The 27,952-nt window shown below is 45.9% G+C and overlaps 2 long non-coding RNA genes across 2 annotated transcripts in view; one reads left to right on the forward strand and one right to left on the reverse strand.

The window, feature by feature from the left end:
- Positions 1-25,888, reverse strand: LOC135410732 (uncharacterized). Its single transcript, XR_010428845.1, has 2 exons — positions 25,542-25,888; positions 1-1,738 (listed from the first exon to the last, which is right to left on the reverse strand). It is a non-coding gene; the product is annotated as an uncharacterized LOC135410732 (long non-coding RNA).
- LOC135410729 (uncharacterized) overlaps positions 15,936-27,952 on the forward strand; it is a 20,822-nt gene continuing 8,805 nt past the window's right edge. The window contains exons 1-5 of the long non-coding RNA XR_010428842.1: positions 15,936-16,713; positions 18,597-18,741; positions 19,163-19,214; positions 20,422-20,627; positions 22,289-22,439. This is a non-coding gene — a long non-coding RNA (uncharacterized LOC135410729). The remainder of the gene's footprint in view (positions 16,714-18,596; positions 18,742-19,162; positions 19,215-20,421; positions 20,628-22,288; positions 22,440-27,952) is intronic.

Here is a 27,952-nt window from a genome sequence, read left to right on the forward strand (position 1 = left end):
TTCACTGGAATATATATTTATTTATTCAATTTCTAGCTGAAAGACAGGGAAGACAGGATGATTGTCCTAATGAAATTGGCAACCACAATTGTGATTAAAACAAAACCGTTTAGGTCTGAAGCAAAATCATTTAGAGTTTGACCACAGCTTGGCCTTGTTAGTTCTCATCCCTTTTTACACTGCAGATGTATTTCTGCAAACACATGATGTGTTTAGCATTGACTGGCATTAAAAAGACATTAAGGCTGTAGGCAGATAAGAAATTACATTAATGAGCTCCCTGCAGCTCTTGTGGAAGTGCTGGTGTGGAATGTCCTCAAACCAGGCTCGTGCCATCTCCAGTGGTAGAAGAGCTGTTCTTGCAAAACTCAGAAGTCAGAAATGCTGCCTGGCCCAAGGCAGAAATGTGGATATTTTCTGTGGAAAACCTTTGGCTGTGGCTTTTATTTCCTCTGCTGTTGTTGAGGGTGCCCAATAAATCCTCCCCAGTTATTTTCCCTGGAGGCAGTGATGCACCAGAGCGATGTGTTACAGCTTACCCTGGTGCAACAAATATCTCCAATTCACTTCTTTACAAGCCTACTAATTTTTATGGATTTGCAGAACTGTTTATGAACTGAGGAGCAGCTGTATGATGGAAAGGGATATAAAACCCCCCGAGCACAGTAGCTGAAAAATATCTGCAGTGAACAAGCAAACAGAACAATACATTTATACCTCAGAAGTGAGGGACATCCTTCCCAGCTGATCCTTCATTGGCTGCCACTCGGTCGGCTCCAGGAGCAAAGCTGTACCTCACACATTCCCAAAATTCTCTATACATTGTGGGTGACCAAGAGTTCCCTGGGTGGCACTTCTTGTCCTCTAGTCCAGATTTGAGATTTTTGCTCCAAGACCTTTGAGCAAAAAGGAGATGAAATATAGTTTCTTTTTGCTGAAAGAGGCTCAAAGGTCTTGGAGGAGAATCAATTTACTTGACAGATTTGGCAAGGAGAGCTCTCAGCTGGTGGCTGGCCTCGCTCCAAGCCCTCTCCCGAGCAGGGACAGGCAGGATAATTGAGCAGATATTGTTACAGGAGAGAGGGATAACGTATTCGTGGATGTCCAAGCGACTGAAGGGCTTAATGCGTAAGCACTTGGGAGCCAAAATCTGTTTGGTGCTTGCTTTTCCCTCCCGGTGGGAAAAGGAGTGTGTTTGACCCTGTTCTGAGACAGGGATCAGTTCAAAGTCACTTTGAAAAGGGGCGAGCATCAGAATGGTCCACAAATGTTGAGACAGGATGATTTCCCCCAGAAGTGCCCAGGAGTTCCCCTCTGTCCCTGGACATGCCCTGACTGATTTGTTTAATCAACAGCCAGTTGAATTTCCCATTTTTCCTCAGCTTCTTTTCTTGCCGCTGTAACTTTTTAACCTTCTTATCACCTCTGGCTGAGCGTGTTTTGGGTGATCTTAAATGAAATTTCAACACCACTCTTTCTCAAGAAAAAGCAGTGCTGTTCCTTTGGCAGCCTTGAAGACATACAGTTATTACTGCTGTGACACAGCAGTGGAAAAATATGACTTTACTTGAACCCTTCTCTCTGTTTGCTTTTACTATCACTGTAAGTCTTGTAGGATCCTGAAGCATTTGTAGGATGGAGGCTGGTTTAAGTTCCTTAACCTTTCATTAAGTGCATTCCATGGGGTTTTCATTCACTGCTGCCTTTAAGCTGCGAGGGACCGAAATAAATGAGAACCCTGGAATATCAAAAGAAGGTTAACACAAGGATTAAGCCTTTTCCTTCTGAAGCAGAGAAGTGATAAAGTCACTCTGAGAATATGGAAAGAAAATTACAGAAAGCAAATTGTCAGCCCTAAATGTTCATCCCAGTTTCCAATCTGCCTTTAGAGGAACCTTGTGGTTGCTTTGAAGTCTCAGACACCTGAAAATTATTGCTGTGAGGGGATTCCCTGCTGTCCAGCCCAGCTCTGCCCAGTGTGGGACAGTTATCCGTGGGGATCAGGCCCTGGAATCACCCACTTCAGCTCTGCTGTTTGGCTTTTCAGAACACTTGAGGCCAACGAAGTCAGGGTGGGTTTAGCAGAGCTGATTCTGCCTCGAGGAAGAGAAGGGGTAGCTGACCTGGTAGGATCTCTTCCCGCTCCCTTTTCTGTGACACTGTTCCTGTTCTGATCCTCTGGGACCCAGAACTGAGCTGTGTTTTGCATCTCAAAGTCAGCCTGAGAGGAGGTCAGTGAATGCAAAGCAGGTTCAGCCCAGAGGATGAGAGATGGGTTTGCACAAGTTGGTGAAGTATTTTATTTGGCATCGTAAAACTTGTGCTTTTAATTGTAAGAAATGTACCTAAAAAATTCATGGTGTCCTTCTCTTCCCTGGTACAAAATGGCATCAGGACATAAGAAAAGTAACTGAAGCCCTTTGCTCCCCATCTCTCTGTAAGAGATGAACAACCTGACATGTTTTTAGAGCCCCCCTTCCCTTCCCACTGGCAGCCACGTGTCCCCCTGTCCCTGTATTACATGGAGGGGACAGCCCTGAGCTGCCACCTCTCCACTTCCAGCACAGCCATGCCAATTAAATAGACTGCTCTGTATTTACTGGGGAAGGTACTTCCACCAGTGACACTTGTGCTGACCGTGGGGAAAATCCTCCCTGCTTTAGAGTCAGCAGCTTCACCTCAGAGTGACAAACAAAGCTGGAACGGGAGAAAATGGCTCCTGAGGTGCTGAATGGGAAATTGGTTAGTGGTAAATAATGGAATCTGCACAGTTACACTGGGAAAAGGGGCTAAAAGGAGAAATCAGATTTAAGGTACTCTGAGTTTTTGCAGGTAGAGGAATTGATAATGCAGAGTTAGTGAGAAGGTAAGAAAACTCAAGGGAGACAAATACCAGCACATATATTGCAGGAACAAAAAAGGCAAAAGGGTTCAGAAAACTGTTTTTTCTTTTACTTTCCAGTTGTTCTGCTTATTGTTTGTTGTTGTTTTGGGGTTTGTTATTTTTACGAAACAATGCATTTCCTTTATCTGCTCTTCTTTCTTCCTTTTCATCTTCTTTCTTAAATGTCTCATTAGTTCCTGCTAAGGAATTGTGCAGGATCAAATGCTGTCAGCCTGTGCTGATGAATAACCACCTTACATAATCCATCCCAGCCCCAAATCAGGTTAGGAAGAGGAGCAGAAATAGAGCTTTACACCTTTGAAGTGCCGGTTATGCAGCAAAAAGCAGCTGCTGGCATCATGTGCTGTGCCAGGGCTTGGCCACACAGTCAGGGGGTCAGTGCACCAAGGTTGGGGGCACAGCCATGGGGCAAAACTTGTGCCTCAATGTGTCATTGCAGCCACCTTATCCTGTAGCATTTGAAAGTCCTACACCAGCTTATTAACTCTGAACTGGGGGCACTTTTTTCAGGGTGACAAAGGTGGAAAATGTTGGGGGGGTTTAGGCCTGTTTTTTTGGGGGGCTTTTTCTCCAGCTGAAATTCCTTAGAATAAAGCAGTGAGTAAGCTTTGCAAGGAGAGTGTGCTGTTTGTGGGCAGGCTCCTGCCCCTGCTCCAGCTTTTCCCTCTCCCTCCAGCCCCTTTCCCTCTTGGAAAAAGGGACTGGCTCTGTCGTGGCCTTTGTAATGGAATATATAATATATAATAATATGCCTTATAATGGAGTGTGAACTGGGCAGTTTAGTTTTGGAGTTTCAAAGACCGTACCCAAGGATAAGTGTAATTTTTCTAGCTCTCCACTCAATCTGTTGTTTTTCCATGGGACACAGCAGGGAGGCTGGTCACAGGGGTGGAATTCCGTGGTTGCAGGGGGCTGGATTGGCAGCTGCAGCCAGCAGGCACAGTGGGGTTGGGGCACACAGAATCACAGAGTATCCTGAGCTGGGAGGAACCCCCAGGGATCATCGGATTCCAGCTCCTAGGAGGGACAGGTTGCATTTGCAGCAGTTTAGGGTGCAGTTTAGGCTGACTCCAAGAGATGCTGATCCTGTATGCTCCATGCTAGGGTGTCTCCAAAGCAGCCCAGTGAATGGGGACTCACCACCATTCAGCTCTTTAAATAATTCCTGTTCTACTGATAATTGCTATTTGGGGATTTCTGTCTCCTGTATTTTACAGGAAGGGCTGACAGGGCTGCAGCTTGATTTTTCCTGGTTAGTCAGGGAAACATTTGCTGGTTATACAACATTCTTAGGGAATCCCTCAAAACCAGACAGGGGTACTCATTATTTTCCACTGGCCACGACCACTGCTCTGTGTTAGCACAATTTATTATTGCCATGTTTGCTGTCAGAGAAGAGTTTGTTTTGTCTTATTTTAAACCTCCTTGAAGCCTGTGCATAAACATTCACCTGTTGCTCCGTGGTAGGTAAACAGGAATTGAGCCTTTTGTATGCTGTGGGAATAAGATGGAAATGCTGCACTGAGGATGCAAGCAAAGAAAAATAGGATTACTGATTGATCTCTTGAAAAATGTATGTGCATATCTGCTGGACCTGCTGTGAAATGAGGAAACCTGAGCAAATGCACATACCTGCCTCTCTCTCCCCCTTGCTAATTTGATAATTTGGCTCCTGGTGGCAGGGCAGCAGCAGCAAAATGGATCTGAAAGCAGAAGTGCAAGTGAGGGCTGCAGTGAATGAAAGGCTCTTGGAGGTGATGGAATCTGCAGAGAGGAATGTGCCAGAGTCAATGGGCATCTCTCAAAATGAGAGTCCAGCTGCAGTTAGAGGGAAAATAAGACAAGTGTTTCACACAGGAGTGATCCAGGGAAATCACAGCTACAAATTTCCTGCAGGCCAAGCACTAATTTAATCACAGGAGATGAAACTGGTGCTCTTTCACTGCAGGACATGGAAAGATGGCTCATTTATTTCGGGGTGTATGTGTGTGGGTCACACTGGATTCTCCAGATTGGACCTGCTGCATGGTGGAGGCCTGAGGTGGTTCAGGAAAAGGGCCATTCCCAGTTTGGAACCAGAGGAGGCTTTGGGGGCTGCTTTGGGGAAGGCCCAGATTTCCAAATATTTCAGTTCTCCTTTCTGTGCTACAAAGCAAAGGGACCTGCTTTTCTCTTTGCCGTTTCTGTGTGTTTGAGGCCTTTGCCTGTCACTGGGAATTGTTAGGTAACAAATACATATATATGCACACACATAGAGAGATATGTTCTCATTAAATGAAGGAGGACTAAGTAATTGCACTCTTTTGAGTGTGGGTGATTCCTCGGTGCTGGTCTTCCTTAGGAGGTGTAAATGAGTTAAAGGGAAATTCAGCCACTTGAAAAGGAAGTTTCAAACTGAAGGATTCCTAAAGACTGAGGAAAGGAAGGGAGAACTGGCAGAGCAACCCCCCAGTCCACGCTCCAAATCAAGGGGATTATCAGTTCCACACCACACATGGTGTGGCACCCACTGGAATAAGCAGGGAACTCTTTCCCTCTTTCCATCTTGTTACTGAGAGCTTGGGTTGGTTTGTCACAGGTGTCAGCAAACACTGGGTTTGAGGTGGGTGAGGGACAGACTGCCACAAACACTGGGGTGAGGAGGGCACACAGCAGGAAACACCTGTGAGAAAAATGGGAATGGGAGTCTGAAATATCCCCCGGGGATTTAGCAGAGGAGGTGGGAGGAGCAAACTTGAAGGCAGCTCCTTCTGCTGCTGCCCTGGGCATCCACCCCTGGGGGCCAGGAGAGCCTTTCCAGGGGTGGAAGGAGCTGAGATGGCTCCAGGGCCCCGGGTCTTTTCCTTGAGGGTTCATCTCTCTCAGCACTGCACTGCTGTAGTTGACTTCTCAACACAGTAACTACCAGTTTTGTGAATTTTGATATGAGAACATCTCTCCTTATGACTCAAATGCCTGTCTCCCAAAGACTGTGTCAAAATCTAATTAAGAATAATTACCTTCTCAGATGTCTACTTCATTCAGTCCTGTAATTGGGTTTGCAGGGCTCAAAGATTTCTGCTGGAAAAAGTGTAAAATGATGTAGGTTTTTGAAATTTGCCTTCAGAATGTCGGCTGGGATGTTTTGAGGACAGGATTTCTGCAGCCACTCGCTGTCCTGGCCTCTGAGCAGTTGTACCTCAGTGCCACTGTCAGCATCACAGAACATTTACACACCTTGCCTGTGGGGACTTTGGGGGGGGCACATAAATGAGCTTGGACAGGAGCTGGGTGGAGCCCGTGGCACCGGCAGCTCACCCGGGGCAGAGCTTCCAGGTCTGGGCAAGACAGGCAGTGAGTGCAAAGCCCCCGGCAAAGTGGAGCCTCCTTTGCTCCTTATCCCCATTTTTGCTGAATTCCAGCCGAGCCCCCCGGCTCTTCTTGCTTGAGCGCCCCCGGGTCAGGCTCTGCCCTCGGCTGGATGCCGGTCCAGTTTTTGCTCCAGGCAGGTTTTCCTGAGAACAGCTGAGGGCAGCCGGTGGCCCCGGGAAGCTGCTGGAAGTAGGAACATTTACAGAGCTGTGGTTGTGGAAGCGCGGGGGGCAGGAAGGGCGGGCAGCACCAGAACAACTCTTCCCCGCCTCGCCGAAACAAACGTCTCTGCTAGCTGTTCTTCGAGGACAAAGCCATTACTTTTTATATGGCAAATGGGGCTGGTTTGTTGTTTTAATGGGTTTACAAATGGAGTTTGTTATTAGCAGTGACTCCGGCGTTGTGATGTTAAATGGCAGGAAATTGGCTGCTGTGTCGCAGCCACCTCTTTTTTTAACAAGTACCTTTCCCCTCCTCTTCTAAGAGGCCGGGTTTTGAAAAGCCCTGAACAAGGGCATCACAGAGAATCTTGATTCAGTTCCGTTTAAAAGCTAAATTGGAGCAATTGATCATTTCATTCTGCTGCTCAGGGACTCCCAGCGGAAAATTCTGAAACATCTGTAAGAACCAGACCTGCAGAATAACGAGAAGTGATTCAGAGCTGTTTGGAAACTGATTTTTCAGCTCACTGGCAGTTCTGAATGTCATAATAATAATTGCAAACCTTCTCAGCAATACCTGTAAGTCAGACTAAAATGGGAGGTCTCACTTTGATTGCGAGAATATTCCTTTAAAAAACAAAAGAAAGGAGGTATTTTCTGAAAGCTGGAGAGGGCATGGAATGATAGGAAAGGGGGAATGGCTTTAAGGAAACAGTTTCATTTGTGAAGAGAGGGATGCTCTGCACAGGCTGGAACAGACTGTGGAGAAATCAGGGCAAACTTCAGCGAAACATCAGCAGGACAGCTGGGAAACAACAACAGAAATAGTTATGAAATCTTCCAGAATGGATTCCTCTGGAATTGTGACTAATGCATCGTTCTGGTGCTCGGCGAAAGAAAAATGTATTGAGTTTTCCTTTGCACATGTGGTTTTCATAGGTGCTGGAATGAAAACACGGAGACAAGCCGATAAACCCCTCTGTATTTCAAGTTAATCACATGGAAATCTCAGTAGGGCTGGTTTGCCAAGGAAGCACCTCATCTCATTCTGCTCATCTTTACTTTTTGTCCTCTTTTTTGGTGTTGCTTTTGCTTTTTTGAGCAGTTTTTGTCTTAAGGCAGTTCCCAGTAAATAACCCCAGAAGTGCCCGTGATTTGAGCTGGCACTGCCATCAACAGTCTGGGGCTCCACAGCACGAGGACAGGAATGAAGTCCTGACTCTGAGCTGGCATTTTTCACAGGGAGAGCAATAACAAGTCTTCCTGTTGAAAACAAATGGATAACATGGCCCCAACTGAACCCAGAGGACAAAGGAGCTGTGGTGTGTATTTATCTTAGTCACCTCTCCTCTAAACAAAACTGTTTTGCCTCTCTCGTGCTCCTCCCGGGTTTAAAATTTTCAGACTTGGACAAATCCAAGCAAAGTTTACAAGGAGGAAGAGCAGAAGTCTCACAAATGACTGTGTTGATAGAAATTTGCTGGAACCAAGCAGATGGAAGTGAGTAATCCACCCAAAGTCCAACCCAAACAAATACAAGACTCCAGCAAAGATTTTTACTACACACCAAAAAAATTCCTTTTTTTGGCAAATTTGTTCAGGGTAACCTGGGGAAAAGACTGCACCGATATCTCTGTCAGTCTACCACAAGATACAAAGCCATATGAAACAAAATTTTATTGGTTCTTGGAAAAGTCTGATCCTAAAAGAAGTGTATTGCTGTTTTGCAAGTCTTGGGGTTTTTTCTCTTTCTTTTTTTTTTTTTTTTTTTTTTTTTGAGTAGATAATCTCACTGTTTAATCTCTGAGAATTGTGAATGTTTAGGTTGGAATGTTTTCTGATTAAAACCCCTCCATCATTTCAATCTACCAAGGTTTCCATCCAACCACTGCTGCAATTAGGATGAATTTCCCAGCTGAAATGGCCTCTGTGTCAGGCGGGGCTTTCACACCACGGGACATCCATCTCAGTTTGGAGTGAAAAATATTTACTGGGGAGAAGGGAAATTACAGCCCTTTGCTGAGGCAGAGGAACTGTAGGTAAATAAAGATCCCCTCTGCTTCCAGAGCCCAATTATAATATTGGTAGGCCTGATCTGAAAATGATATGCTCTGACAATAGTCCACAGATACAGACACTCAGCTGACTGGCTCTCCTGGATTCCAGGCACGTGCAGGATAATTGTGTGCTCCAACATGGATCTTAATTTGAATTATTCCAGGAGAAAACCTTTATTCCTGTAAAGCAGTTTCCATCCCAGGGCACTAAATGAGCAAAGCCTGGGAGGGACAGAGAGCTGCAGCTCCAGGGGGTGAAAATGGACCTGCAGGAAGACCAGGACCTGTTTTGGTACCTCAGAGGACAACCCAAAAGTGCTGGACTGTTTCCTCATCAGGTGGGGGGCAGGTCTTTGCACTGCAGAAACCACTTGCTCTGAATAAGATTTGGGGGCAAATGGTCTCTATCTTTAAATTGCCACTCTGTGTTTGGGGTAAGGTTTTGTTTCTGGAAATATGCACCAAGTACCATTTATTTGTTAATTTTTTTTTTAATTGGAAAGCAGAAACTGTTGCAAACATCCCCAGACAAACTGTCCTAGCAAACATTCATATCAATAACAACATTTCTGGCCTCCAGTGCATTTCTGACAGTCAGAGCACTCCTCACACACAGGGTACCCCCTGGCCTCCCCTTCCTTGCTTGTCTCTGTTGCTCTCATTGGTGTGACACCCCCACCTTGCTGAGGCTGCAGAGTTTTCTTTAAATGAAAGAATAGGAAAAGCAGGTTGTGCTCCTGCTGTCAGACACCACAGCAAAGCTGAGGAAGTGTCTCCTGTGGGATTATTTTGTTGTGGTGGTAGTTCTGCAGGCAGTTGATACTAGCATATCTGAGCTGCTGGATTTGCAAGGGTGGCTGGGACCATCCATTTCCTGACTGTGGCAAAGAAAACCTGGACAATTAAATGGGTGTTGCCAAACTGCCCCTTGTGGTGAACAGGCTGAAAGTTCAGTGTGTCCCCTGAGTTTTCCTGAAGCTCTGTTAAAGCATCTCCTCATTCCCCAGCAGGGCCTGGCTGGGAAGGTGCTGTAGGACAAATGTGGGAATGACTCATGGGCCGTTGGTTGTCCTGCATACACTGGATATTCATTACCCTCTCCAGACAAGCCCTGTCCCCATCCAGGTGTGAGTCAAGCTGGTGTTTGGAAAGGAGGGAGTTTTGTAGGAAGAATGAGTGTGGTGGTGGAACCACATCCTGACAAAAGACTGGTTCTTCCCCTGGCTCAGGGAAGAAGGTGCTGCAGAATAAGTTGCCACTGTTTGAACTCAGGAGGAAAAAAGCAAGGCAAGAACTAATAAGAATATTCAGTTCCCTGCTTTTACAGACAGCCCTGACTCAGTGTGGATGTTCAAGCCTTGAAAGTGCAGGTGGAGCTCAGCTATTTGGAGGATCAATTGTGATTCAGATGAGAAGAATAATTTGAATAAATAACTCTGAAGTTGATCAGGCACCAGGGCAGCACTTACAGCTGCCTGAATCTGTGTGGGATGTGTCTTCCCATCTCCTCTGGGCATTGTGCTGCCTTGCCATGAGGAAAACCATTTCACACAAACATCACCGTGGCAGAGAGCATCGGTTTGCTCTGTGCTAAAGCAAGGCCAGGTGGGACCTCATGGAAGGAGGGAGAAGCTCCTTCCCTTGAGACCCGTGGGACTTGCTCAGGAAAGAGCAAGGAAACGGGAGATTTCTGAGAGGGGCAGGGCTGGGTTTGTAAGGGGTGGGTGACATTTCTGAGAGGGGCAGGGCTGGTTTGTAAGGGCTGGGTGACATTTCCCCCACGGGTAGGAATTGTGCACTGTTCAGGCTGGGGGGGGGGCTGGGAAGGACAAGCTGCCTGCACAGGGAAGGAGCTCAGAGTTACTGGGCCTGTGCCTTTTACTGTGTCACCTTGTCTTGGAACAGGACTGATAATTCCCCACTTAGTGTTTCCCAGGAACAGTGTGCTGTGATCGAGGTTGGGCTCAAACATTGTTTGAACTCCATCCTCTCTGAGCTCTGTGACCTCTAATGAAAGCTGGGGAAGTTTAGAGAGGAAAAGAGCTTATCTTTTCCTTCTCCTTGCTGGATGGATGCCCTTATTTTGTCTCAGATCATTCAGCTTTATTTTTTTGCCAGGGAAAGGTTATTTATTCAGCTTTCAAATGTTTGGTCAGCTTATTAATTTTTTATACACAGGAGCTTTGAGTATTTCTCTTTGAAATGCCATAACTAACCTCCTTTTTTTTTTTTTTTTCTCTGGGCAATGTACTTGGCTCTCCAGTTGTGACCTTGCCCCTAAAGTGCCCTGCTGGTTTTGTTTCCCACTGTTGCTTTATCCTCTGCTGTAGCTTTACCAGGCACAGGCATTTTGCTCTTGGAGTTCATTTCAGCATCACCCAATGTAGAGTTTTGGGTCTGTTTCTTGTATATAATATTTTTCTTGCTCTACTTCAGGCTTGCTTCTTTTTTTTTTTTTTCCTGTATGAATAATGTGGAAAAAGCACCAGCATGGTCTTGGTGTCCTTGCTTTCCACCAGATTGCATCACGTCCCTTCCTTACAAACCTTTTTGGCTGATTGACCCTTTCCAGCTTCTCTCACCTTCATTTAATATTAATCCTTAATTAGTCTTTCTTTACTTTTCTCTGCCAGTAACGTTATTTCACAACCCCCTCCACCACACTGCTCTGTTCTGAGTTCCGTGCCCTCCTGGTGGAGCCCAGACCTGGCTGCAGCTCCAGCTGCCTCCTGCAGTGACTAAATGAAGGTTCTCTCTCCTGATGCTCCCAGTCCCTGTTTCCTTCCCTCCCACCCCCTGCTCCCCAGGCAATTCATTCCACACACCTCCCTGAGTGGCAGCTGGAGCTGCCCTGGGGATCAGCTCTTATTTATTGACTCCTGGCTGTTCCCCTTTGGACAGACGTGTCTGGGTGTTGTTCACACCCACCCCAGGGATTGTCTGTTCCCGCTCCGTTCCCTCTGCGTGGTGTGTTCTGCATCCTCCCTCTCTGGCTGCTGGGGGGCTGCAGGTGTGTGGGAAGCTCTCATGGAAGGAGCTGGGATACTGGTGGCTCCTGTAAAGGCAGCAGAATATCAAGGGCATCTCTGCACAAGAACAAGATGACTAATAAGCTTTTGAAAAGTGCCATGTGACTTCATGTACCAGCTCCTGGCTGTGCTCTGAAGTGTTTGGAGGCAAGGCCCCTGACTTGGAGCTGTTTATATCATTCATGTGCTTTTGTTGCTTGTACTGGGTTATTCTTAAAAACTAGACAAGACCTGAGGCTCATGAGCCACGTTTGGAGGAGCCTGGAAACGGTCCCTGGTTTCACCAGTAGCACTTGTTCACATTTTCAGCACAGAAACCGAGGAACTGGAGGCAAAGCTGCAGCTCCCAACACCTGAGCAGATGGAGCAGAGGGACTCCCAGCTGGGCAGCTTTATTGTAACACGTTGCAACAGCCCTAAAAAGAAACCCCTTGATGCTTTGGGGTATTTTGTCCGGGTTTTTTCAGTGCAGGTTCCTGAGCTCTGTGGAGCAGGGGGTGTTTCCCTGTGCAGGGTGCAGGGTGTGCAAACACCCTCCTCACCCTGCAGAAACGTGCCTTTGTCTCTGAGTCAGAATTCCTGCTTAATACCTCTAAACTCTGGCAATCTCCCAGTGAATTTAATACCATCCCACCCCAGCAGAAATTGTGTATGCAGACACAGCCTTTGCAGGCAGATAATTGGTACCTGCTGCTCTACTTTCCAAACACTGCAGTCAAACACATCCTCCTGGAAACAGGAACGGGTGAAGCTTTAGTAGGAGAGGCTGAGACCATCAACAGACTTTTAATGAGCATCAGGCTACATTTCTTCTCTTGTAGGGCTGCTGAAACATGGGCTTGCCCAGGGGGAGCTCGGGATCCAACACCTCCAGTCAGGAAAATGGGTTTGTGGTACCAGGGACTGGAGCAAAGTAGGGAGGAAAGGAAAAACTGGTGCCTAAAGCCCCTGCTGCTGTGACAGAAGGGCTCCATTATTCCCACGTGGCATTTAACTGTGCATGGATGAAGATGTGGACAGCAATGTTCAATCTGGATTGATTCAAAGTATTTAGCCTGTTTTTAAGGTCTTGGGTGCTATGGCAGCATAAACCAATCCAGTCCAACAGCAGCCTGACAACACTTGGGGCCCAGCTCAGTATTTACAACACTTCCCTAGTGCAATGTTTCATCTCCTAGAAGAGTGGCCTTTAAAATGTGGAAAGTCATGGATGACATGAACTTGACCCTGTGGCTTTAAGGCCCTATCCTTAATTTTAGTTTTTCTAATAATTTGAAGTAGCTCTGGTGTGATATTTAATCTCACTGTTCTGTGCTGTTTTGTGGGGCTTTCTGGTGGTGTTCAATCCTTAGGTATGTTCAGAAGAAAGGGAAGCAAAAATTCCCCAGCACAGCAGTGTTTTGGCTGCATTTCGAGGTTCTCTCTCTCTCCTGACCACTGTACACACTTGACCTTCAGGTGAAGCCAACATGCCTTGGATCTCAGGAAATTACACCATCAATCAAAGGAAAGAATCCTGAATATTTTTGCTGCTCTTTTATGAATTCAAATGTCATTCCTGTTTCAACTCCCATATTCCCAGCCAACGTTTAATTAAGGCAGGTATTCTGGGGATGCTGGTTTTAATTTTCCTCTCGCTGTGCTTCCATTTCTGCAGTTGCCTCACTACTGGTTTTACCTTCCCAATTGATTGGAAAGGTTTATTTCCCTTTAACGTTGGTCTTTAAATACTCGCTCCCAACAGGGGCTCTCAGACGTGTATTATACTATAATATTATAATTAGATTCAGGGTAACATTGTTCACTTCTCATAATGTGGCAGATTTTCCATTTTATCCTCCTCAGGATCACATGTACCTTAATGTGTGGTCAATACCCCAAACAAAGGTGAAGGAGCAGCTGAAACTCATTAAGATATTTTTATTTTTCTATCAGATCAGTTGGTTTAATAACATATATTTAACAGTTTAGGGCCAAAATTGCCCCAATCCTTAAAAAACATGTTCCCAAACCTGCCCTGCAGCAGAATCCTGGGTCGTGGCCTCTTGCTGTTTGATGGTGATGTCTGTAGAGCTGCTGGGTTGTCTGGACAGGGACCCAGGAAGATGGTTTTGGAGCTGGAATGACCAGGGCCGTGCAGGGTGGGAGATGTGGGGCTGAGGAACATTTGTGAATGCTTGGGAGAGTGCTCCTCTGAGTCTGGGTCAGCTCAGGGCTGAGGCTTTGCTTAACACCAGAGAGGCTCAGGGATTTAACCACTACCAGGAATGAACCAAGTGGGTGCAAAATTCCTATCCCAGTTCCCTGATTTTTTGACAAAACCCATGGAACCATCCAGTGCCAACAGACCTTGGGGTGTCCCCAAACCCCAGGGGGGTTTGGTGCTTGTGCCACGCTGACAGACATCTGTCTGACCTGTTAAAGACACCCAGAGGCCTTACAGCTCTGACTCTGACTCACTGTTCCTACAATTAGAAAGGGTTATTCCTCCCTGTATCCCTCTGGCAGGATGGAGGAGCTGCCTCTTCCCATTCTGGAAGTGTTTCCTTTGTCTAAAGCCTGTGATAAAGGCAGTGAGCACTCTGAGTCACAGTGAAAGGCTTTAAAAGTGTATGAGGCACCCAGGGAAAGGGAACTGATTAAAGCAAGATAAGCTGTTGTTCAAACGATCCCAGGAAAATCCTTGGTTTCCCTAAAGAGGAAAGGAAGCTCCAGCCCAGTTAACTAAAGGGCTGGTGAGCACTGAGGGGGAGCAGCACTGCTGTCAGTGTTACAGCTCCCAGCAGCACGAGCTGGGCCCTGCCTTTCATCCCTGCACGGGCTCTCCAGCTTATCACACATTACACGGTCACATTTGCTCCTCTGTCGGTCATTAGGTAGATCCTGCAGTTCTGTAAATGCAGAGCCTCAATAATTCATCAGAGCACAGACAGACTCCAGCTGGGGGTGCCACAGCCAGGTAGGACCTGATTCCGGAGCCTTCTCTTCCTTGAGGAACACCAGGGATGTGGCACCTTGCTGGAGGCTGCTGGGAATTCCAGGGGCAGTCTGGCAGTGAGGCAACAATGAAATGGGCACAGACAAAATCAAAGGGAATTTTCCCCTTGGCATCACCTGGAAAGTGCACTTTGAGGTGCTTAATTAGCATCAAACCAGGCAGAAATTGTATGGGAAAATTATTGGCAGTACATCTAAGAATAGGAGGGGTTTTCCTCTTCAGGAGCAAGTTTGCAAACAGACTTGACAGTGTAATTGTTTACTGACAGAAAGCACATGGAAAGAGAAAGAGGAGAGGAAATGCAGAGAAAAGAGTCTGACAATCTGCTGCTGTGTTGCAACCAAAATATGAAATCTACCATTTTGCAGCAGGAGGTGATTATTTCTGTTCTGGCCTTTAGAAGCCACATTTATTCTCTCCTTTAATGTAGACCCAGAGTAGAGTGAGTGAGTGAGTGAAGGTCAGATCACCTGTAATTCAGCATTCAACAATGTGCTTGGCATCAGGGAAAATAATCTGCCCCAGCCTTTCCCACAGCACAGGCTGACCCCCTGTGCATTAGTCTGAGTCTAAAACCCAGGCAGGGCTCTGAGTTTGGGATGGGAGCCCAGCTCTGGAGTGCTGGAAGTGATGCCCATTTTTATTCTGACTGCAGTGGAATCAGGACTCACAGCAACCATGAATATGTTTGGAAAATTCCCTCTCCTTGTCTGCCCTACTTTTCTGTTTCATCATCATTTAAAAGCCTCAGCATCAGGCTGATTTTGGAGGCACTGAGCAGCCAAGGAGTGGTGTTTGATAGGAAAAAAAGCTGGGGAGAGACAAAGCTGACTCTTGCTCTTGAAATTCCGTCCTGAGTTGTGGTTTCTGTTAGAATTAGTCTGAAATGAAGTGAAAAAAATGGTTCCAAATCATTTTTTGCCCCATAACGGGACAAAGGGGCCAGTGTGGGTCAGCAGAATCTCTTTAAGCAGACAGAGGACTGGAAATGGTTTGGGTTTTTGTGGTTCCCATTCATTTGAAGTATCACTCCCATCACCCCAGAGATGTCAAATGAATGACAGGCAGGAGATGAAAAGGAAAAAAATAAAGGCAGACTAGGAGTAGGTGTTAATTAAAACAGGATTTGGAATAATCAGCAAGTTCCCTTTTCATATCTGCTGCACATAAACCTTCCTGTAAGACCCATTTTGATTTGATTAACGTGGCTCTTGGCAATGGTTTGTGGTGGCTGTTCCACTGTGATGGAGTGTCTGAAACGTGTTCTGTGCAGGATCAGCCTTGGTGCTGCTGCCCCTCTGAACTCACACCCTTGACATTGACATCTGGGTGCTGAAAATTAGGGCTTCTGTGCCTTGGGAACCCGGGTGTCCTACAGCACCTGCCTCCTGCAAGCCTGGCAGTGGAGCTGCAGTTCTTTCCCTTTGAATTAGCCAGCAGGTTCCAGGAGTGGGTGACAGCCTTAACTTCCCTAAAAGGGAAAAGAAACCACATTCATATTTACAGTATTGCTCAGGGGGAAAAATGTCTAATTGACTGTTGAGTGGAATTTGATCCCAAATTGATGAGCCTTTGAGGTCTGTGTGTGTACAACCCCAAATACACAGGTTTGTGTGTGTTCACAGGTGTGCTGGGATAGATCTACAGAGATTCTGGAGTGATGGGAATGTATAGATACCTACATGTGTGTATTTGTGTGCACACACCTCCAGGATAAATCCTGTTTATCATCTAAATCTGTAACAGAAAAGCTTGTGCAGTTCCCAGTCAGCCTGGGAACCTCCTTTGATCTGAGAGGGTTGTTGGGAGTTATTCTGGAAGCTCTGTGAGCTTTGCATATCAAGTGCTGAGAACTCAGGCTTGTTTTTCTATCATTAAAATGTTTGAGCCCTCGAGTTCTGTGAGGCTGGTGGTTTTGGTTTGGGTTCCCCAAATTAAATCCCCCTTGGAATAGCTAATTTAGCCACTGAGGTGGATCCTGGTTTGGAGCAGTAGGACCAGAAGTGGTAGGAGCAAACAATAATGTTCCAATTCAGTCACCAGTTTCCTTTAGGATTTATTTTACAGCATCTGCAGGAGCTCAGCTCACTCCACACAAGGACCAGACCTCATTCCATGCTGGCACCTGCCTGGGGAAGACAAGGAATATCCTCATCCCCAGCGACTCTGCGGTTCAAGGGACTGGCTGGAGCCTCCCAGTGAGTGGCTTCTGGTGAGAATAATCCCCCTCCTCCATTCTGGGCTTCAAATTGAGACCCAAGCCCAAATGACAGTGACTGTCAAGTGTTTCCTGCAGCTCAGGCTCAGTTGTACCACTCTGCTGTGGTTTAAATTGGGAGCTGGAATGTAAATATTGGCTTTTCCTCCCTGGAACACATGCACTTTGATAGAGCAATTGATTTTTACAGGATAAGAGTTCAACATATTCTCTTAAAAAGGAGTGAAGTGGTTGAATGATTCCCCTTCTCCCATGTGGGAAGGTCTCACAGTAGCAATCTGGGCTGAGCAGTGTGCTCCAGGGAGCAGAATCCCACCGGGGGCTTTTCCCCAGGGATGAGTGACAGGAAGGCCAGTGGAACCAATCCCAACTATCAGCTGCCTGGTGTTCCTGCAGCACAAATTGCAAATGGTGTCCTCTGCCTCAAACTAATTGTAAAAATCCTCCCTTGGCTTCTCCCTTGGAAAGCCCTGGGTGGAATTTTGAATTTGGGCTGTTTCCCACTCCCTTTCCTGTATCCTCCTTCTAAACGATGCCTCTTCAACTGCTCAAGGTCCTTCACTGTCCTGACATTTTATCCTGGGTTTGTCTCTTCAAAGCATCTCAGTTTTCCTTCTAGTGCAAAACTTGGCAGCCAATTTTTGCAGCTTTTCAGTGCAGTAAATTGGCTGCACAAAAGGCAGGTGGAATTCCAGCCGTGGAGGAAGCTCCACACAAATAGTTTGGCTATTTAGGGGCCTGATTATCCAGACTGCACTCCCAGAATAGTTGCTATGTACAAATCAGTCCAAATGCTTCCTAAATAGCTGCTTCTGCTCCTCCTAACCTGTTCCACTGTGGAACCACAGTGAGAAACACCTCCAGGGATGAAAGTGTGCTGGGAACCCAGAGGCAGCACACAGACCTCTGAATAACAAAGAGACCCTCCCAAAAAAAGCATGGAAGGCATGGAACACATTTCTTTAAGTCCTAATTGCAGCCTACACAAGTACACTAAAACTCTCAAAAAATCAAGACTGTTTTCAAACTTACACCACAATGCCTCTTGGAAAGCTCCACACAAAGAATATAATCCAAATTCTGTTATAGGACACAATTAAAATATACATTTATTTAAATGGCTTGTTTTCATCAAGCAACTCACCCCAAAAAAGGGTTATTTTATGTCCCCTGGACGTGGATGGAGCCAGTGCTTCACTCAGGGGTTTTAATGGCAAAAAGAGGAAAACTCTTCAGGGCTTTGGGATATTAAGTGATTGTGGGTTTTGTCAGTCTTGGTAGCTGAGGGAAGAAGGGCTGGAAGTGGCTTTGAGGGAAAAATAAAAGAAAGAAGATATTAAAAGATATATATATAAAAAAAGGGTTAAAAGGTTTCTCATAAGGCTCTTCTAGGAAAAGATTGGTCCCAAGTTAAATGACAGCCCAGCTTGTGTGTTTAGATCATCCCCAGAAAAACTGAGTGTGCAAGAGGAGCAGTGGGAATGTGTTTCTGGGGGGTTTACCTCCAAATATACAGAGAAATGGTGGTAAAGAAGTTGGAATTGCCCCAGCTGTGCAGCTGGCTCTGTCCCTGTGCGTGCTGGGAGTGTAAGCCTTGGGGACAACGTCATCAAAGTGCCACAAACACGAGGGGAGACCCTTCCTGGGACACCCAGCAGGGAAACCAGAGGCTTTAGTGCCTGGGAGTCCATTTTCAATACAGCTATTTTTAAATGTTTATTTTCTGTGGGCCTTATTGTGACAGTCAGCGAGGTGAAGGAGCTGATTCCTCCAGCCACATTTATCGTCAGAACAGTCATTAGGGCTCCTGATGGCCAGAGAAGTGTTAAAACCTGCAGAGAACGACTAAATGATCCATTATGTTTTGGCAACTGCAGCCTCATTTCCTACCTGCTGTTCCTTTTGTGGTCACTCTGAAGCAATTATTTCAGATAATGTGGGAAACAGCCCATTTGTGAGAGTCCATCAAGAAATCATTATCCCCCCAGAAGCAATGGACAGCGTGTCAAACATGATTGGGAGGTATGGATTCAAAAGTGTTTTCCTTGTTTTCTTTAGCCTCTTTTTTTTGGGGGGGGGGGGGGAGGAAGGGGCTTGAGGGATGTCACCACATTCTGCAGAGTTTATAAAACACACTCACTGCCTTGGACAGAGAAGGAATTTGCTGTTCCTGCAGCGTCCTGGGAGAGGAAAAAAAAGAGATGTGTCCTGGGGTGATGGTGAAGGGAGACCTTGGGATTTAACTGGGACTGAACACCTTGTGCTTATGGAAACAGGGACTCCTGGGAGGCCCTTGGAAACAGGATTCTTGTATTTATTCTGCTGACTCAGAAAGTACAAACCTTTGTACCTGCAACAGGGCTTTCTCATACTTGTAGTAAATCTGCTCTTTTAACAGAAGGGAAGACAATGAACCTACATGATCTCTTTGCTTTTATCAAAGGTGTCCTCTAAATTGCTTTACATTGGATACTTGGAGCTGTGCCTTGTATCAGGTACTGGAAAAGTTTGAAAAGTTTTTTATTTGTGATTTTAAATATGAAGAAACTTAACCTGTTTTTTTAACATGTCCTCCCTTGCCTTTTAATAATTTTTGTCTTTAATTCGATAAAATGAATGTGTAGTGCCTTCCCATTTCAGTTTTCTCCAGGGAAACTTCCTTTTCCTATGGATATGAGTTAGGTGTGCTTGTAGAAAAGCTGGTTTAAAGGCTGTGATTACTGCTGAGGAAATCCTATGATTCTAAGCAATGGCTTTGTGCAAATTGAGAGACAGTATTTTGGGAGACAATCCCCTTGTGAGGCTGTTGGGGGACAGCAGCATCCCTTGGCTGCAGAGCTCAGTGCAGGCCCTTGTTCAGCCAAGGCTGTTCAGCAAGTGCTGATTTAGTGTCTGTATTTCAGGAGGAACGTCCCTCGTACGTCACCTCCCTCATAAAGGGCTCGGGAAAACACAATATTATCTCAGGCACACAAAGGGGTTTTCTCTGCAGCTCTGTCACTCCACAAGGAGCAGGCTGACAGCCCCATCAGTGTACATCCCATAACTCAGCCAAGGTGTTCAGGATTGGCTCAGATGGAGTAAAACCCTTCTCCTCCCACCAGTGTCCTTTCCAATTTATGGCTGGGGAGAGGCGGGGGGGTGTTTGTGTGTGCTGCAAGAAACTACTGCTGGTTATCAGCCCTCTGCTTTTCCCTTTGTTTATCTCAGATGAGCAATGTTGGGTGTCTGATCCAGACAGATCCAGACTGAGTTGCTGGAACGCTGCACAAAACAGGACTGTGTTGATAAATACCTATTTTTTTTTTTTCCTTCTTGGCGAGTCAGTGTGGTCCAAAGATGGGAGATGGGAAGGATAAACACATGTAGCACGGTTTGAGGGAGCAGGTGGATGGATAATTCCCAGCACAGCCTGGAAGCCCTGTGCCATTTGAATGTGTCATTACAGTAATGGGAGATTGATGGGAGCAATTCTGGCTGAGGGTCTTGCCAAAAGCACACATTGCCTAAATCCAGACTATTGATGTCTCCTCCCCTCCTCGAAGGTGCATTGGGGACACTGCAAGGAGAGGGGTGTGCAGAGGGGCAGGGGGTGCTGTTAGTGAGGGGTTTGGGTATTACATGGGAAAAGGCCGTGCACTGTAGCACAAAACTTGTGACTGCATGAAAATAACCTCCTTTCATTCCAATTGCACTCTGCAGGTTGGGGCTGGAGTCACTCAGCACTGCTGACACCATCCACAGCCCTGGGGGAAGGGTCTTTAACTGCCCCCAGCGACCACCACCAGGATAGAAGGACATGTCCAAGGAGAAAGGCCAGAAGAAGGGAGGTGCAGATGGACAGACATCCTCAAACAGAGCACAAACAGGGATCTGCTGCTGCTGGTCAGGGAGAGCACCAGGGAAAGGTGAGTTTCACCTGTGATAGATGTATTTGGTATATAATGGGTCTAGAAATGTAAGGATGGATGGGAGTGAGGAGAGGCAGACCTAGGAAGGGATGGGTAGAAGAACAGATGGATGGAAAGGACGACATATGGAAGGACAAAAGGATGCATGGCAGGCATCAGTGGAGGGAAGGAAGGTGGGAGAGATACAAAGTGGATGGTATGGAAAGAAGGACAGAAGGGAAGAATGAGTGACAGATGGAAGGAAAGAAGGATAGATAGAAAGATGTATGGTAGGAAATATGGAAAGCTGGAGGAACCAGGTGGAAGGACAGAAGGATGGAAACAAGAGTGGCAGAACAGAGGGATGGAAGCACAGCCAACAGGAGGAAGAAAGAGGAGTAGGAGAGGAGGGCAGAATGAAGAATGGAGGGATGGAAAACAGGATGGAAGGGTAGAAAGTGGAATGTATGTACAGACAAAGATGGAAGGCAGAATAGATGGAAGGACATGGAAGAACAAAAGGAGGGAGGGAGGTCAGATGGAAGCATTGGCAGAAAGAATGGAAGGATAGAGATGGAAGAAAGAATGAAGGAAGGATGGAGTGTAGGAAGAAAGGATGGAAGGATAAAAACTAGTGTAAGGGCAGATGGAAGATGGGGGTAGAACAGAAGGAACGACAGAAGGACAGAAGCTGTTGGAAGCAGGGAATGGAGGACGGAAAAATAGGAATAGCAAACTGAAAGAAAGGCAGACAATCACCTGTTGTTCCCAGGTTTGTCAGCCCTGTGGGTCCTGCCCCTCTCCAGTCTGGTGACAGCAGGGGACACACTTGTTCTTGATGTGATGCTGTGAGGTGACCTGCTGTGGGTGGGCAGGACCAGTAACTTGAACCTTTCTGCACTTCATTTGCAAATGTTCCCCCGCAGTAACAAAGCCACGGTGTTAATGGGAGGTGGTGCAAGTGTTTCAGCACCGTCTGTGTGGTGAGAGAGGCTCTTCCTCCTGCCCACTCCTACACGGAATGGGGTGAGGAGAGAATGAGCCAGAGAAACTCTGCTGTCCTTGGCAGTGCTTACAGCCCCTCAAGCGCCCCTGAGAGCTCTCTAGGGCAAGAGAGGACACGTTTGCAAAGGAAAATTTGGCTCCTGGATTAAAAAACTTGAATGTGCTTTTTAAATGTTACACTGCAATTCGGCCCGTGGATGGTCTAGTGAGATGGTCTAGTGAGAGCAAGCCTGACCTGTTTGCTTCAGCATGAGCCTGGCTCTGGAGAGCTGGGCTTAGTTCACAGCTCAGCCACAGGCTAAAAGATTGGACATGACGTGTGCCCTCTTTTCCCTTCTGTAATGAGAAATTATTACCTCAGTTCCTCACCCTGGTGAGAAGAGAGAATTCATTAATTTCCATGTGTTCTCAGACACTCTGATCACAAAGGTCACACATAAATTACAGTATAGAAGTAACTGGCTATTTGAGTGGGTTAGTCTAAGAGTTAACACACCATGAAATATTCATAGGAAAACGAGCAGCTGCCATTAGGTCTGGATTAGTGCCTTGGAGAAGCTAAAGAAATACCCCACAAGCTCCTGCATATACTGCTTGTGGTTGGTTTATCAGAGATGCTCTGATGTCAATCCTGATCACAGTTCTCTGTAGTCACAATAAATCCTCTTTTTCAGCACAGCACATCCAACCCCTGCAGAGATTTTGCTCCGTCCAGGAAACCCCTCCAGCAACAGCGTTGTGGGAGTTGCCTCCACACAGGTGTTCAGGCAGAGCCAGCCCCTGGCAAACAGCACCAACAACTCAGACTGAAGTCAGGACCAAAAGGTAAATCTACTTTGCTCGTTGCTGTCTCTGCTTTATTTACATTTTGTACTTCAGCAATTTCTGTGACTGGGTCAAATCAAAATGTGAAGCAGCATGAAATGTGTCCGAACATGGAGCAGAATTATCTCCATTTTCATTTCGGGTACCTCAGATAGGAAAGTGCCTTGTTAAAGAATGTATTTTAAACTTTTTTTATCCCAACAATATTTTATATAGGAGTCACTGTATATTTTGTTGGGGTGTTTTTTCTTTTTTTTTGCTCCCACTTAAAGCCAGTTAAGTCTGTAACTTGACTTCATTGTCATTCTTTGTGATTTTTAACATCTTGCAATTTTATTTCCTCTCATGGGATTGCAGAGCAATTCCATTTTTATTAAAAAGAAAATCTTTGAAGATATCATGCAAAGATTGAAGTGATGGATGGGAAAAGCTAAACAACCCAACACTTTCCATTTTTTAAAGCCTCGTGAGCTTTTGATGCTTCAGTCACGATGATTTAATGCTTGGAAGCAGAGGGGCTGATGAAAACATCAGCTCAGAACCCAGTCCCAGGGATTGCTGTATCCCAAACACCAAAACAAAGTACTTTTCTACCTGCTTTTTAAATTGCTTTTGGTCTATTTTGGGGTAGGGAGGTATTTTTAACCAAAGCTCTTCTGCTGTAACTATTCAAATGACACAATTTAACAACCATCCCAGTTCCCAAGGGAGGAGACAATGACTGCACAGGAAACAGGAATTCTCTGCCTCCAAAGCATTCCAGTCTCCAGTAAGTACCTGCTCCCACTTACAAGTGAAATTCTCAGGGATACACAGACCACACACTAGAAGTTGCCAAGGAAACCAGATTCACTTCTGATGCTACATGTTGATTATTTCAATCTCCTTATTTTTCTCCACCCACATACACCTTAAAATCAGTAGTGTCCTTCCTGGTCTGATGACCACGATGCCACTGAGGACATGACACTGACCTTGCTCCCTGAATCTGGGCTGGAGCCTCTCAGTTTTAAAGCAAGGCACCAAAATTATTTTGGCAGTAGGTTACTTCAAATTGCCTTTTGCCCACACTGGTAGTCAAAATATTCCACGACAGATCCAGCTGAAGTGCACAAATACATTTCCTGATTGGGCTTGTGCTGTGAAACTGGAATCAAGCAAGGAAAAAAATTTAAAGTGATTAATTCCCTTTTGTTGTTTTCTTGATTCCTGAGTCTCAGCATATCCAGCAGTGGCCTTGAAATTCAGTGGGGGTGATTATTGACCTCAGGAAAGCTGGGATCAAAACTGCATTTTGGGGAGGTCCCCAGCTCCCTGGTTAAAGTCAGCTGGAACTGGATTGTGTTGTCCCAGAGCAGTCAGTCTGCAGTAGCTGGAATGGCAGCTCATGGCTTTGGGTAGGCCTCCAGGCTGCCCAAATTACAACCACTCCATTGTTTATATATGGACAGCTATGGGCTTTGGAGAGTATTTTAAAAAGAGTTCCAGATTTTGATCTTAGTCCTGATTTCCCCCCTACTTTGGTCACAGTTCTGTGCAGCATTTGCAGAGATACTCAAAACCATGACCTTGGAGTGAGAGCCAAATGAGCCAGCACAGCTCAGAGTGATTATTTTCCCATCAGTGTCACTGTCAGAGTAGTTTTGTTGATCTCTGGCTGTGTTTCTGTTTCTCCACTGGTTTTCCAAATGCTACAAGAGATGTAGCACATGGCAGGATGGTGGAGGAAATGAAATTAATAGCAAATGAAAATCATGAGCCCTTTTAGCCCCCTGCATTTATCTGAACTAAAGTTTTGAGAGGGTTTTACCAGACCGAGCCACAGAGCAGGTTCTTCAAAGCCATGGGATGGCTGAGATGGATCATGGCCTCTGTAGGGATCATCTCCAGCCTGGGGCTGCTCTTAATGAAGAACAATTAACCAGGGTCTGGCAAAACCCCAAGGCCAACCCTCTGTTCCCTGAGAGAGCTGGAGTGTGTGTAACCAGCTCCAAACCCCGCAGAGGCTCAGGAATGCTCCCAGGAATGCTCCCAGGAATGCTCCCAGGAATGCTCCCAGGAATGCTCCCAGGAATGCTCCCCAGCCTGTCCTGCAGGTCTCCAGTTGTCCCTTTCCCTGGTTGTGCACAGGCAGGAGCAGCAGCAGGGCTGGGCAGGTCGTTTGGCTGCTGAGCAGTCCTGGCAGCTGCAGAGCCCCACGAGGACCGGGAAAGGGGAAAGGCAGCGTGGACTCAAGTGGAGGGTTCTGTGGAACGGAGCTGTTTGATGGGATTGGAAGTGGTTTAAAGATTGGATGTTGGCAGGGGTTTGTTACACACTCACAGGTCAATTAACCAGCTGGACAGACACGGGGGGCAGGACAGAAATTATGCTGCGTTTTTCCTGCTGCTGCTTAAATCCAACTGCAGTGATTGGAACTGGCTAATTCCAACCTGCAAAAGTAACATTTTTTTAAACTGGTTTTATAGAGCCACTTACATCAAATTTCTTGCTTCCATACACACTGATGACCCTCACAAGAGACTGATTAGCATGGGAAGAAAAATAAGCAGTGACAAATTAAATCCTTCTTTCAGAGACTTTCCCCTCCTGAAGTTCCCTGGTCCCCTTTAGGAATTCAGGAGTTTCATCCCAAGCAAAGAACCTGCACAAAAAGCTTTATTTAAACTCCTAGGAAAATTAATCCATAACCTCCATCTGTCACCTCTCCAGCAGCCTTCCAGAAAATATTGGAAAGCACATCTACACATTTCCTTCAAAACTGAAACCTAATGGTCGAGTAAAAAAAGGAAAAGAGGAGATTTTGCAAACAAAGAACATCTTTGTTGGTTGACAGCACTAAATGTAACTTGTCACCAGAGCTGAAATGTTGCATTAATAGCTCTTTTGTGAAAACACTGAGCTGAGTGTTATAAATATTGATGGGAGACCCTGGGCTTTGGAAGTGTGTGACAGATGGAAACTTTTCAGGGGAACACAAAATGGTCTTCGATGTTTCTCCCCCTTGAAATTCAAATACCCCCGTTAAATTCAAAGCCATTATTAGATGTATCAGCAGATAAATGATGATGCAGCAGGTAGAGCAGGGGAAAACATCCTTACCTAGGTGTGAGAGCCACTGCTGTCAGCATCCCTAAGGAACAGATCCGAGGGAGAGACCTCCATAGGAGCTGGAGTGTTAATGGCTGTTGTAGTGAATTTGGGCTATTTTATTTTTTGGAATGCAAAGCCTTGCTGCTCCCAGGGCCAGCCTGGTTGCCATGGTTACCTGTGACTCTCTCCCTCAACCTGAGGAGCCAGACTATGCTTTTTCCTCTGCACTGGATGTGTCCACATGGACATTCCCAGGAAAAACAGGAGCTGTGGGGCTGAATCAGCCCGCAACACACAGTAGGTGTTTTCAGGGAAAAGGAGGTAACAGAATTCCTGATACTCCATAGAAACACAAAACTCTATCACTCCACCCTCTCCAACCTTACAAAGTTGCTCAAAATCTCCTTTTACTCAGCACAATTGAATTCTTTCGAGGGAGGTGAGGCTGGACAGGCTTTCCTTGATGTCAGCACTGAAACCTCCCTCACTGCCCTACTCGGGCACCTGGAATTGGCCCATTCCAGCTCTGGAGCAACAGGGAAATAGGGTTGTTGGAAAGCCAGGCATGTGCCACAGGAGGAGGCAATTCAGTCCAGGACAGAGGGAGCTAAAAAGGGAACACAGACCCCCAAACAGCACCAGCTGCTGCCCCTAAGGGGAAAAATGAAAATAAATCAATAAAATGAGCTTTAGATACTCTGTGAAGCACTGGGGGATTTCAACACCCCAACGTGCAGGGGCTGCACTAAGACACAGGGAGGGATGTCCTTCATGGAACTAAGAAAGGAAAAGCCAACTAACCCAGGGAAGCAAATGTGAGACTTAAATTCCCAGGAAATCCTCCAAAACCAACGAGCAGTTTGGAGCTGCCCCCCTGCACTGAGTCTGAAGGTCACAAGCAATTTTAGACCGTGATTTTAATCTTTTAGACCGTGCTTTTAATAAGCTCTAGCCTATAATTTAGCAAAGGTTACACACACTGTTTTGAAAAGGTATAAAGCACAATGACAGAAAATTCAGGTGCCATTTCACATCTTGAGGGAAATGTATTTCAAATACTGGGAGGCAAAATCCAACCCCAGTACAGAAAGGGAAAATTTGGTTTTTTATCTTCTCTGTGGGACTTACGAAATGTTTATTGGCTAAATTGGGTGAGTTTGTCTAAGAATCTGCTATTAGACACATGTCAGAAAAACCAGCATTTAAAGAACAGCAGCTGTAAAGAACAAGACACTCCAGGTCCAGAAAGACATGAGTGTTCTGAAGTTTATCTTCAAGCAAAGCTGTTGAAATACAAATTCAGGCCTTAACACCCAGACCCTGTTCTCCAAGACAAAAGATCTGAATTTTTAGTTGACATGTACTTTAAAGAAGAATTTGACTGCAAAGATATAACAGACACAGAGGGGAAAATGCCAGAAAACAAACTCCTTGACCTACTTCCATAACAGAGAACACAGTATGCAGTATTTAAAAATCACAGGAATACTCCAGCGAGGATTTTTACCTGCAACAATTCCCAATCCAGGTATTGAGCTGGGTGCCTTAATCTTGGAGGTGTTGGATTGTACATTTCTGTGGGATTTGCATAACAAAAGATCAATATATTTTATTCAGATAAAAGCCACGTCACTGTAGGACTGTTCAAGTCCTCCCACAGTTCAAAAATTAACCCTGAAACACTCCTACAAGGGTGTAAAAAGTGGGGCTGAGAGCCCCATTCAGGAACCTGCTGGAGCCTCCTCAGCTCCGACATTTCTGGCTCCAGACCCCACAGATCCTCGTGGATCCTGCAAACTTCTCCTTCAGCTCTGATTTATAGGCTGAGGAAATCCATGCAAAACGGAGCAGTAAAAGAAATTTGTGGGCTAATTTACTGCCTCAGTTTAGGTTAAGGTTTTAATAGTTATTTGCCTTTCTATTTTAGATAAAGATTTGTGAGGAACCAATTACCCGAGGCAGCTCGAGCGGCTGTGACAGCTGAATTCAAGGCATGAGCTCCCCTTAGGAAGCACTGCCTGATTTTCTGATAGCAAGTGCTGCAGTTAAATACAGAGGCCAGAGCCTACATCTTAAAATGATGAAGATAATTCACATGGAACACGGCTTTTGAGGATAAAAGCTTCCCAACAGAAGAGAGAGAGAGAGATCATTACTGTATATTTATATAAGGCAGAGGTTTTTTGTGGGCTCTGTTGAAGCTGAGCCAATTTACACCAGCTGAAAACCCATCTCTAAAGAGTTCATTAAACCTCTGTCTCCCTGGCCCATTGCTCCAGGATTGGAACATTTGTTCCTCTGAAAGATTTATTATTCCCCTAACCCAAAATGGTACCTGGGATTTTAAGGCTGGGTGTGAAATGTTGATGGTTCCTCTACTTTCCCCCACATCATATAGCCTGGGAAATTAAATATCAAAT

This window comes from Pseudopipra pipra, chromosome 3 (assembly GCF_036250125.1).
Source record: "Pseudopipra pipra isolate bDixPip1 chromosome 3, bDixPip1.hap1, whole genome shotgun sequence".
Classification (NCBI taxonomy): domain Eukaryota; kingdom Metazoa; phylum Chordata; class Aves; order Passeriformes; family Pipridae; genus Pseudopipra; species Pseudopipra pipra.